Genomic DNA, 13,249 nt, shown 5'->3' with positions numbered 1-13,249 from the left:
AAATTGCAGTTACACAGTGAGTCGTCAAATCCTCTAAGGTCATCTGTGGCATGCCAGGCTTCCGCCTGTGTTTGTCGTGTTTGGGGTAGCCCTCCATCCTCGCTACGGTCATCAAATGTTGTTGCCTATCAAGAAATCGATAACACCATAGCGGACCCGAATCATGGGCTTTCGACACCATAGACCTTGACGTAGATTCAGGACACCTTGTGTGCTCGTCTTCTGCGCTGGTGCTAGATCACTATCATCTCTGGAGCTCATCACATAATTTATGTTTGGTCGTTTCAGTGGTTGCTGCCATCTTCAGATCCAATCTGGCTTCTAGTTCCCACCGAATAACCTTTAATTTGTGTGCTTCTCCAGTTTTCTGACCATGCACAAAATGTAGACGCGAGATGACTTCCACTGGTGGAATACTATTTGCTGATGCTTTGTGTACATCAGTGACACGCTTATCCAATCTTCTAATGCGTCCAAGAATATAGCTGGCTCCAGCGACCTCAACATGCACATACAACATCGGCTATTTTTTTGCGCTGTCCGCTGCGATAATCAATCAGATGGTGTCAGGTTTGTCATATATGTAAGAAAAAGACACCATATATATTGGTGCATGCATTTTTCAAGAATACAATGGTTCCCCAATGAAGAACATAATTGCAGTTGACAATATACATTTGAAGTCTAAGAAATCCATAGTTGATATCCTGCTGAATGGTGCTAGGCAATGCCATGGATGTACGTGCGATCTTGAATAGATTAGATAACGGGGCCAAGGATCGGTGGTGGCGGCCAGGCACCAGCGTTGTTGTTGTCTGACCTCGTTCGAGGTCGAGGCCAGCATGCACCCAGGTCTGATCTTTCCGGCCGTCAGCGCCCCTGGCTAAGGCCGTCTTGCTGTTCGACATCTCGTCCTCTGCATGCCCACGGGACGGCGGCTTGCAGTCCCGCCCACATTGTCCTACGTGCCTTCGTCTAAGGCCGGCGTCTTGGAGTAGGTGCACTCCGTTCAGTCTGATGCGAGCATCGAGCAGCCGTGCACGCTCGCGATGGAGACGCCGGCATGGAGTCCGTCTTAGTCATGGTGTACGTCTGGGTCAAGGCCGTTGTCCCCTATATATGGACGAAACATCAAAGCTGAGGATGTCGTGTAGTATTCCTCTTGTATACCGTGCATACCTTTGTTAGAATCCTTAACTGCCAATTTTACGTGCATCTCAATTGCCAAGCCTTCGTAACTTCAATTACATGGATCGTCATCTATTATTTCAAAAAGAAAATATGGATCTCCATCCAGTCTACGTTTCCCTGATGGTGCATAATTGATGGGATTGCAGCCTTGCACGTATCTGTTAGATGTGTATAGTACCTTTTCGCTATATTCCCTTTGTATAAAGGTTTTCTGCACTTTGACACACATGTATATGTAATGGCCTTTGGCCCTCAGGAAATGATAGTTGCTCATTATCCAACATGGTATCAGATGTTAGGTTCCCCTCACCCCCGCACGCCGTAACTCCGTGCTAGTGAAGGAAATATGCCCTAGAGGCAATAATAAAGTTATTATTTATTTCCTCATATCATGATAAATGTTTATTATTCATGCTAGAATTGTATTAACCGGAAACATGATACATGTGTGAATACATAGACAAACATATAGTCACTAGTATGCCTCTACTTGACTAGCTCATTAATCAAAGATGGTTATGTTTCCTAACCATAGACATGTGTTGTCATTTGATTAATAGGATCACATCATTAGAAGAATGATGTGATTGACATGACCCATTCCGTTAGCCTAGCACTTGATCGTTTAGTATACTGCTATTGCTTTCTTCATGACTTATACATGTTCCTGTAACTATGAGAAATATGCAACTCCCGTTTACCGGAAGAACACTTTGGGTACTACCAAACGTCACAACGTAACTGGGTGATTATAAAGGAGTACTACAGGTGTCTCCGAAGGTACATGTTGAGTTGGCGTATTTCGAGATTAGGTTTTGTCACTCCATTGTCGGAGAGGTATCTCTGGGCCCTCTCGGTAATGCACATCATTATAAGCCTTGCAAGCAATGTGACCAAATGAGTTGGTTACGGGATGATGCATTACGGAACGAGTAAAGAGACTTGCCGGTAACGAGATTGAACTAGGTATTGGATACCGACGATCAAATCTCGGGCAAGTAACATACCGATGACAAAGGGAACAACATATGTTGTTATGCAGTTTGACCGATAAAGATCTTCGTAGAATATGTAGGAACCAATATGGGCATCTAGGTCCCGCTATTGGTTATTGACCGAGAATAGTCCTAGGTCATGTCTACATAGTTCTCGAACCCGTACGGTCCGCACGCTTAACGTTACGATGACAGTTTTATTATGAGTTTATAAGTTTTGATGTACCGAAGTTTGTTCGGAGTCACGGATGTGATCACGGACATGACGAGGAGTCTCGAAATGGTCGAGACATAAAGATTGATATATTGGAAGCCTATGTTTGGACATCGGAAAGGTTCCGGGTGAAATCGGGATTTTACCGGAACACCAGGGGGTTACCGGAACCCTCCCGGGGGTTAATGGGCCTTAGTGGGCCATGAGGGAGAAGTGGAGGGCCGGCCAGGGCAGGCCGCGCTCCCCCTCCCCCCTAGTCCGAATAGGACAAGGAAGGGGGGGGGCAGCGCCCCCCTCTCCTCTTTCCCCTCCCCCCTTTCCTTCTCCACCAAGGCAAGAGGGGGGAGTCCTACTCCCGGTGGGAGTAGGACTCCTCCAGGCGCACCCCAAGGGGGCCGGCCGCACCTCCCCCTCCCTCCTTTATATACGGGGGCAAGGGGGCACCCCATAACACACAAGTTGATCTACGGATCGTTCCTTAGCCGTGTGCGGTGCTCCCCTCCACCATATTCCACCTCGGTCATATCGTCGCGGAGTTTAGGTGAAGCCCTGCGCCGGTAGAGCATCATCATCGTCACCACGCCGTCATGCTGACAGAACTCATCCCCGAAGCTTTGCTGGATCGGAGCCCGGGGATCGTCATCGAGCTGAACGTGTGCTGAACTCGGAGGTGCCGTACGTTCGGTGCTTGGATCGGTCGGATCGTGAAGACGTACGACTACATCAACTGCGTTGTCATAACGCTTCTGCGTACGGTCTACGAGGGTACGTGGACGGACACTCTCCCCTCTCGTTGCTATGCCATCACCATGATCTTGCATGTACATAGGAATTATTTTGAAATTACTACGTTCCCCAACAGTGGTATCAGAGTCTAGGTTTTATGCGTTGATGTTATATGCACGAGTAGAACACAAGTGAGTTGTGGGCGATACAAGTCATACTGCTTACCAGCATGTCATACTTTGGTTCGGCGGAATTGTGAGATGAAGCGGCCCGGACCAACATTACGCGTACGCTTACGCGAGACTGGTTTTACCGTTACGAGCACTCGTGCTTAAAGGTGGCTGGCGGGTGTCTGTCTCTCTCACTTTAGCTGAATCGAGTGTGGCTACGCCCGGTCCTTGCGAAGGTTAAAACAGCACCAACTTGACGAACTATCGTTGTGGTTTTTAATGCGTAGGTAAGAACGGTTCTAGCTAAAGCCCGTAGCAGCCACGTAAAATTTGCAACAACAAAGTAGAGGACGTCTAACTTGTTTTTGCAGGGCATGTTGTGATGTGATATGATCAAGACGTGATGCTATATTTTATTGTATGAGATGATCATGTTTTGTAACCGAAGTTATCGGCAACTGGCAGGAGCCATATGGTGTCGCTTTATTGTATGAAATGCAAACGCCCTGTAATTGCTTTACTTTATCTCTAAGCGGTAGCGATAGTCGTAGAAGCAATAGATGGCGTAACGACAATGATGCTACGATGGAGATCAAGGTGTCGCGCCGGTGATGATGGTGATCACGACGGTGCTTCGAAGATGGAGATCACAAGCACAAGATGATGATGGCCATATCATATCACTTATATTGATTGCATGTGATGTTTATCCTTTATGCATCTTATCTTGCTTTGATTGACGGTAGCATTTTAAGATGATCTCTCACATAATAATCAAGAAGTGTTCTCCCTGAGTATGCACCGTTGCGAAAGTTCTTCGTGCTGAGACACCACGTGATGATCGGGTGTGATAGGCTCTACGTTCAAATACAACGGGTGCAAAACAGTTGCACACGCGGAATACTCAGGTCATACTTGACGAGCCTAGCATATATAGATATGGCCTCGGAACACGGAGATCGAAAGGTCGAACGCGAATCATATAGTAGATATGATCAACATAGTGATGTTCACCATTGAAACTACTCCATCTCACGTGATGATCGGACATGGTTTAGTTGATTTGGATCACGTGATCACTTAGATGACTAGAGAGATGTCTGTCTAAGTGGGAGTTCTTTAGTAATATGACTAATTGAACTTAAATTTATCATGAACTTAGTACCTGATAGTATTTTGCTTGTCTATGTTTGTTTGTAGATAGATGGCTCGTGTTGTTGTTCCGTTAAATTTTAATGCGTTCCTTGAGAAAGCAAAATTGAAAGATGATGGTAGCAATTACACGGACTGGGTCCGTAACCTGAGGATTATCCTCATTGCTGCACAGAAAAGTTACGGCCTGGAAGCACCACTGGGTGCCAGGCCTGTTGCTGATGCAACTGACGACGTTAAGAACGTCTGGCAGAGCAAAGCTGATGACTACTCGATAGTTCAGTGTGCCATGCTTTACGGCTTAGAACCGGGTCTTCAACGACGTTTTGAATGTCATGGAGCATATGAGATGTTTCAGGAATTGAAGTTAATATTTCAAGCAAATGCCCGGATTGAGAGATATGAAGTCTCCAATAAGTTCTATAGCTGCAAGATGGAGGAGAATAGTTCTGTCAGTGAACACATACTCAAAATGTCTGGGTATAATAATCACTTGATTCAACTGGGAGTTAATCTTCCTAATGATAGTGTCATTGACAGAATTCTTCAATCACTGCCACCAAGCTACAAGAGCTTCGTGATGAACTATAATATGCAAGGGATGAACAAGACTATTCCCGAGCTCTTCGCGATGCTAAAAGCCGCGGAGGTAGAAATCAAGAAGGAGCATCAAGTGTTGATGGTTAACAAGACCACCAGTTTCAAGAAAAAGGGCAAAGGGAAGAAGAAGGGGAACTTCAAAAAGAACATCAAGCAAGTTGCTGCTCAAGAGAAGAAACCCAAGTCTGGACCTAAGCCTGAAACTGAGTGCTTCTACTGCAAGCAGACTAGACACTCGAAGCGGAACTGCCCCAAGTATTTGGCGGATAAGAAGGATGGCAAAGTGAACAAAGGTATATGTGATATACATGTTATTGATGTGTACCTTACTAATGCTCGTAGTAGCACCTGGGTATTTGATACTGGTTCTGTTGCTAATATTTGCAACTTGAAATAGGGACTACGAATTAAGCGAAGATTGGCTAAGGACGAGGTGATGATGCGCGTGGGAAATGGTTCCAAAGTCGATGTGATCGCGGTCGGCACGCTACCTCTACATCTACCATCGGGATTAGTTTTAGACCTAAATAATTGTTATTTGGTGCCAGCATTGAGCAGGAACATTATATCTGGATCTTGTTTGATGCGAGACGGTTATTCATTTAAATTAGAGAATAATGGTTGTTCTATTTATATGAGTAATATCTTTTATGGTCATGCACCCTTGAAGAGTGGTCTATTTTTATTGAATCTCGATAGTAGTAATACACATATTCATAGTGTTGAAACCAAAAGATGCAGAGTTGATAACGATAGTGCAAATTATTTGTGGCACTGCCGTTTAGGTCATATCGATGTAAAGCGCATGAGGAAACTCCATACTGATGGGCTTTTGGAATCACTTGATTATGAATCACTTGGTACTTGCGAACCGTGCCTCATGGGCAAGATGACTAAAACGCCGTTCTTCGGAACTATGGAGCGAGCAACTGATTTGTTGGAGATCATACATACTGATGTTTGTGATCCAATGAATGTTGAGGCTCGCGGCGGGTATCGTTATTTTCTCACCTTCACAGATGATTTGAGCAGATATGGGTATATCTACTTAATGAAACACAAGTCTGAAACATTTGAAAAGTTCAAAGAATTTCAGAGTGAAGTGGAAAATCATCGTAACAAGAAAATAAAGTTTCTATGATCTGACCATGGAGGAGAATATTTGAGTTACGAGTTTGGTCTACACTTGAAACAATGCGGAATAGTTTCACAACTCACGCCACCCGAAACACCACAACGAAATGGTGTGTCCGAACATCGTAATCGTACTTTACTAGATATGGTGCGATCTATGATGTCTCTTACTGATTTACCGCTATTGTTTTGGGGTTATGCTTTAGAGACGGCCGCATTCACGTTAAATAGGGCACCATCAAAATCCGTTGAGACAACACTTTATGAACTATGGTTTGGCAAGAAACCAAAGTTGTCGTTTCTTAAAGTTTGGGGCTGCGATGCTTATGTGAAGAAACTTCAACCAGATAAGCTCGAACCCAAATCGGAGAAATGTGTCTTCATAGGATACCCAAAAGAGACTATTGGGTACACCTTCTATCACAGATCTGAGGGCATGATTTTCGTTGCTAAAATTGGATCCTTTCTAGAGAAGGAGTTTCTCTCGAAAGAAGTGAGTGGGAGGAAAGTAGAACTTGATGAGATAACTATATCTACTCCCTTATTGGAAAGTAGTTCATCACAAGAACCGGTTCCTGTGACAACTACACCAACTAAGGAGGAAGCTGATGATATTGATCATGAAACTTCAGATCAAGTTTCTACTGAACCTTGTAGGTCTACCAGAGTAAAATCCGCACCAGAGTGGTACGGTAATCCTATTCTGGAAGTCTTGTTACTTGACCATGATGAACCTACGAACTATGAGGAAGCGATGATGAGCCCAGATTCCGCAAAATGGCTAGAGGCCATGAAATCTGAGATGGGATCCATGTATGAAAACAAAGTATGGACTTTGGTTGACTTGCCCGATGATCGGCAAGCCATTGAGAATAAATGGATCTTTAAGAAGAAGACTGACGCTGATGGTAATATAATTGTCTATAAAGCTCGACTTGTTGCGAAAGGTTTTCGACAAGTTCAAGGGGTTGACTACGATGAGACTTTCTCACCCGTAGCGATGCTTAAGTCTGTCCGAATCATGTTAGCTATTGCTGCATTTCATGATTATGAAATTTGGCAAATGGATGTCAAAACTGCATTCTTGAATGGATTTCTGGAAGAAGAGTTGTATATGATGCAACCAGAAGGTTTTGTTGATCCAAAAGGTGCTAACAAAGTGTGCAAGCTCCAGCGATCCATTTATGGACTGGTGCAAGCATCTCGGAGTTGGAATAAACGTTTTGATAGTGTGATCAAAGCATATGGTTTTATACAGACTTTTGGAGAAGCCTGTATTTACAAGAAAGTGAGTGGGGGCTCTGTAGCATTTCTGATTTTATATGTAGATGACATATTATTAATTGGAAATGATATAGAATTTCTGGATAGCATAAAGGGATACTTGAATAAAAGTTTTTCAATGAAAGACCTCTGTGAAGCTGCTTACATATTGGGCATCAAGATCTATAGAGATAGATCAAGACGCTTAATAGGACTTTCACAAAGCACATACCGTGACAAAATTTTGAAAAAGTTCAAAATGGATCAGGCAAAGAAAGGTTCTTGCCTGTGCTACAAGGTGTGAAGTTGAGTCAAACTCAATGCCCGACCACAGCAGAAGATAGAGAGAAAATGAAAGATGTTCCCTATGCTTCAGCCATAGGCTCTATCATGTATGCAATGCTGTGTACCAGACCTAACGTATGCTTAGCAACAAGCTTGGCAGGAAGGTACCAAAGTAATCCAGGAGTGGATCACTGGACAGCGGTCAAGAACATCCTGAAATACCTGAAAAGGACTAAGGATATGTTTCTCGTATATGGAGGTGACAAAGAGCTAGTCGTAAATGGTTACGTTGATGCAAGCTTTGACACTGATCCGAACGATTCTAAATCTCAAAGCGGATACGTGTTTTTATTAAACGGTGGAGCTGTAAGTTGGTGCAGTTCTAAACAAAGCGTCGTGGCGGGATCTACATGTGAAGCGGAGTACATAGCTGCTTCTGAAGCAGCAAATGAAGGAGTCTGGATGAAGGAGTTCATTACCGATCTAGGTGTCATACCTAGTGCATCGGGACCAATGAAGATCTTCTGTGACAATACTGGTGCAATTGCTTTGGCAAAGGAATCCAGATTTCACAAGAGGACCAAGCACATCAAGAGACGCTTCAATTCCATTCGGGACCAAGTCCAAGTGGGAGACATAGAGATTTGCAAAATACATACGGATCTGAATGTTGCAGACCCGTTGACTAAGCCTCTCTCACGAGCAAAACATGATCAACACCAAGACTCCATGGTTGTTAGAATCATTACTATGTAATCTAGATTATTGACTCTAATGCAAGTGGGAGACTGAAGGAAATATGCCCTAGAGGCAATAATAAAGTTATTATTTATTTCCTCATATCATGATAAATGTTTATTATTCATGCTAGAATTGTATTAACCGGAAACATAATACATGTGTGAATACATAGACAAACACAACGTCACTAGTATGCCTCTACTTGACTAGCTTATTAATCAAAGATGGTTATGTTTCCTAACCATAGACATGTGTTGTCATTTGATTAATGGGATCACATCATTAGGAGAATGATGTGATTGACATGACCCATTCTGTTAGCCTAGCACTTGATCGTTTAGTATATTGCTATTGCTTTCTTCATGACTTATACATGTTCCTGTAACTATGAGATTATGCAACTCACGTTTACCGAAGGAACACTTTGGGTACTACCAAACGTCACAACGTAACTGGGTGATTATAAAGGAGTACTACAGGTGTCTCCAAAGGTACATGTTGGGTTGGCGTATTTCGAGATTAGGTTTTGTCACTCCGATTGTCGGAGAGGTATCTCTGGGCCCTCTCGGTAATGCACATCACTATAAGCCTTGCAAGAAATGTAGCTAATGAGTTAGTTACGGAATGATGCATTACATAACGAGTAAAGAGACTTGCCGGTAACGAGATTGAACTAGGTATTGGATACCAACGATCGAATCTCGGGTAAGTAACATACCGATGACAAAGGGAACAACGTATGTTGTTATGCGGTTTGACCGATAAAGATCTTCGTAGAATATGTAGGAACCAATATGGGCATCTAGGTTCCGCTATTGGTTATTGACCGAGAATAGTTCTAGGTCATGTCTACATAGTTCTCGAACCCGTAGGGTCCGCACGCTTAACGTTACGATGACAGTTTTATTATGAGTTTATAAGTTTTGATGTACCGAAGTTTGTTCGGAGTCCCAGATGTGATCACGGACATGACGAGGAGTCTCGAAATGGTCGAGACATAAAGATTGATATATTGGAAGCCTATGTTTGGACATCGGAATAGTTTCGGGTGAAATCGGGATTTTACCGGAACACCGGGGGGTTACCGGAACCCTCCCGGGGGTTAATGGGCCTTAGTGGGCCATGAGGGAGAAGAGGAGGGCCGGCCAGGGCAGGCCGTGCGCCCCCTCCCCCCTAGTCCGAATAGGACAAGGATTGGGGGGGGGGCGCCTCCCTCTCCTCTTTCCCCTCCCCCCTTTCCTTCTCCACCAAGGCAAGAGGGGGGAGTCCTACTCCTGGTGGGAGTAGGACTCCTCCAGGCGCAACCCAAGGGGGCCGGCCGCACCTCCCCCTCCCTCCTTTATATACGGGGGCAAGGGGGCACCCCATAACACACAAGTTGATCTACGGATCGTTCCTTAGCCGTGTGCGGTGCTCCCCTCCACCATATTCCACCTCGGTCATATCGTCGCGGAGTTTAGGCGAAGCCCTGCGCCGGTAGAGCATCATCATCGTCACCACGCCGTCGTGCTGACGGAACTCATCCCCAAAGCTTTGCTGGATCGGAGCCCGGGGATCGTCATCGAGCTGAACGTGTGCTAAACTCGGAGGTGTCGTACGTTCGGTGCTTGGATCAGTCGGATCGTGAAGACATACGACTACATCAACCGCGTTGTCATAACGCTTCTGCTTACGGTCTACGAGGGTACGTGGACGGACACTCTCCCCTCTCGTTGCTATGCCATCACCATGATCTTGCATGTACGTAGGAATTTTTTTGAAATTACTACGTTCCCCAACAGCTAGCTCTCCTCCCGCTCCATCCACTGCCAGATTCGGCTCTCCTCGCCGCGGATCTGTCAGTCCCGGCTCTCCTCGCCGCGGATCTGGGCGCCCCGGTCCTCCCCGCTGGCTCCGCTGCCCTACCGGGCCACCCCTTGCCTCTTCTCTGCTCCGCTTGGCGGCTTCACCCGAGGCGCCTGCTGCTGCTCCCGCTACGGAAGCAGCTGCTTCCCTACGCGCAGGGCGCGAGCGCGAGCGGCCGCTGGCTGATTCGAGCCACTAGTCCGGCTTCCCTCGCCTGCCTGCGGACGGGCCACGCATCTCGGACCCGCTGTACTCTGCCTCGTGAGGTTTGCGTCGCTCCCGACCCCCCGCTCGTTGACTTCCTCCTCGTGAGCGGTTCGGGCCTCCCCAGTCCAGATTCCGTTCGCCCCTCCTGAGTTCAAAAAAAAGGAAAAAAAAGAGAGAGAGCGAGCGAGCGAGAGAGAGTCAGCATGTCTTTGTCTGGCTATGTGATTGTTCCTCGGTGCTTGGTAATCTTCGATGGCACGAATTATGCTGAGTTTGTGGGATTCATGCGTATCCATATGCGCGGGCTCCTCCTGTGGGGTGTTCTCTCTGGCGAGGTACCCTGTCCGCCCTACCCTGTTGCTCCGGTGGCTCCTGTTCCGCCGGTACCGCCGGTACTTGCTCCGGATGCTTCTCAGGATGATCGGGATGCAGCCAAGGCCCTTGATGATGCTGCAGTTGATGCCTGTGATCAGCAGGTATCCGCTTATTCTGATGCCCTTTCAATCTACCGGGATGATCTGTCTATTTACACTCAGTGGTGCAATGATGATGCTCGAGCTGCTGCTGTTCTCACTGCCAGTGTCCTCCCTCAGTTTGCTTCGGAGTTCATGGCCCTTGGCACTGTTGCAGCGATGTGGTCCTATCTTTATCAGCGCTATCAGCCCTCTGGCGATGCTTTATACCTCTCTGTGGTGCGTCAGGAGCATGCTCTTCAGCAAGGTGATTCCTCTATTGATGACTTCTATTCCCAGTGCTCTGCCATCTGGCGTCAGTTGGACTCTCTTCAGACAGTCATTTGTGGAACTTGCCGTTGCTGTCAGACTACACGGTCTGATTTGGTGTTTCAGCGGGTTCACGAGTTCTTATCTCGTCTCCGCTCTAAGTTTGAGCCCAGGCGTGCTCACTTGCTTGCTCGTGGTCGTGTCCCTATCTCGGAGGTGCTTGCCGAGCTCCGTGCTGAGGATACACGCCTTCGCTCTGCTGGGTTGCTTCTGGTTCTGTCAGTATTGGCTGCCCGGGCTCCTGTGTCGTCTGCTCGCCTCACTGCTCCGCCGCTCCTGCCTACTCCTCCAGGGGGGGGGGGGGTGAGCCGTCCTTCCTATGCCGAGAAGGGCACGTCGCGCCGTGACACCGTCTGTGGTTACTGCTCCCGGCAAGGTCACCCAGAGTCTGATTGTCGCCAAAAGAAGCGAGACCAGAGGCGCTCCTCCTCCAGCGGGCCTCCTATGTCTTCCTCGACTCCGTCACTCACTGACCAGGACATTGTTCGCCTCAAGCGTCTCCTTGCTTCCTCAGGCTCCTCGTCGACTGGCTCTGCTGCTGCTGTGACCGCCTCCGCCTCCTCACCATCACAGGCATCTACACAGTCAGGTACATCTTCGTGGGTTCTGGATTCTGGAGCCTCTTTTCGTATGTCTTCTGATTCTTCCGTGTTGTCTTCTCTCCGACCTCTTGATTCGCCTGTCAATGTTCTTACTGCCGATGGCACATCTCTTCCTGTTGCTAGTCGTGGTATTCTTTCCACTCCATCTTTTTCTGTTCCGAGTGTTTCACATGTTCCTCGCCTTACCATGAATCTTTTTTCCGCTGCCCAACTTACTGATTCTGGTTGTCGTGTCACTCTTGATACCGACTCTTGCTCCATTCAGGATCGTCGCACCAAGGTTTTGGTTGGTGCTGGCCCCTGGCGCCGTGAGTCAGAGGCCTTTGGGAGGTTGACTGGCTTTGTGTTCCTTCCGCTGCCACCACTGATGCCAACTCTCATGCTCTTGCCACCTCTTCGTCTGCGTCCTTCCAGTAGTGGCATCATCGCCTTGGTCACATCTGTGGCTCTCGCTTGTCTTCCTTAGTTCGTCAGGGCCTCTTAGGGTCTGTATCTGGAGATGTGTCCTTACATTGTAATGGCTGCAGACTTGGCAAACAGACTCAGTTACCTTATCCTACTAGTGAGTCTGTATCTCAGCATCCTTTTGACTTAGTTCATTCTGATGTCTGTGGTCCTGCTCCCTTTGATTCGAAAGGTGGTCATCGCTACTATGTTTTGTTTATTGATGGTTTCTCTCGCTACACTTGGCTCTACTTTATGAAATCTCGTAGCGAGGTTCTCCCTATATACAAACGTTTTGCTGCCATGGTTCACACCCAGTTTGCCACGCCCATTCGTATTTTTCGTGCTGACTCCGCTGGAGAGTATATCTCTCAGCTGTTGCGTGGTTTTCTCGCGGAACAGGGTACTCTTGCCCAGTTCTCCTGTCCGGGTGCTCATGCTCAGAATGGTGTTGCCGAGCGAAAGCATCGTCATTTGCTTGAGACGGCTCGTGCGCTGATGATTGCTGCTTCCCTTCCACCCCATTTTTGGGCTGAGGCTGTTTCCGCATCCACCTATCTCATCAACATTCAGCCATCGACTGCTCTGCAGGGTGGCATTCCTATGGAGTGTCTCAACGGTCGCTCTCCTGACTACTCAGCTCTTCGTATGTTTGGATGCGTCTGCTATGTTCTTCTTGCCCCCCGCGAACGCACCAAACTGACTGCTTAGTCGGTCGAGTGTGTTTTCCTTGGCTATAGTGATGAGCACAAGGGCTATTGGTGTTGGGATCCAGTGGGTCGTCGCTTGCGCATCTCGCGTGATGTGACTTTTGACGAGTCTCGCTCTTACTACCCACGTTCTTCTTCCTCAAGCTTCTCTGTGGACGACCTTTCTTTCCTTCTTCTCCTCGATACAC

The sequence above is a fragment of the Triticum aestivum genome, chromosome 4A, assembly GCF_018294505.1.
Source record: "Triticum aestivum cultivar Chinese Spring chromosome 4A, IWGSC CS RefSeq v2.1, whole genome shotgun sequence".
NCBI classification, from domain to species: domain Eukaryota; kingdom Viridiplantae; phylum Streptophyta; class Magnoliopsida; order Poales; family Poaceae; genus Triticum; species Triticum aestivum.
The sequence above is the reverse complement of the archived record's forward strand: the minus strand, read 5'-3'. Positions refer to the sequence as shown.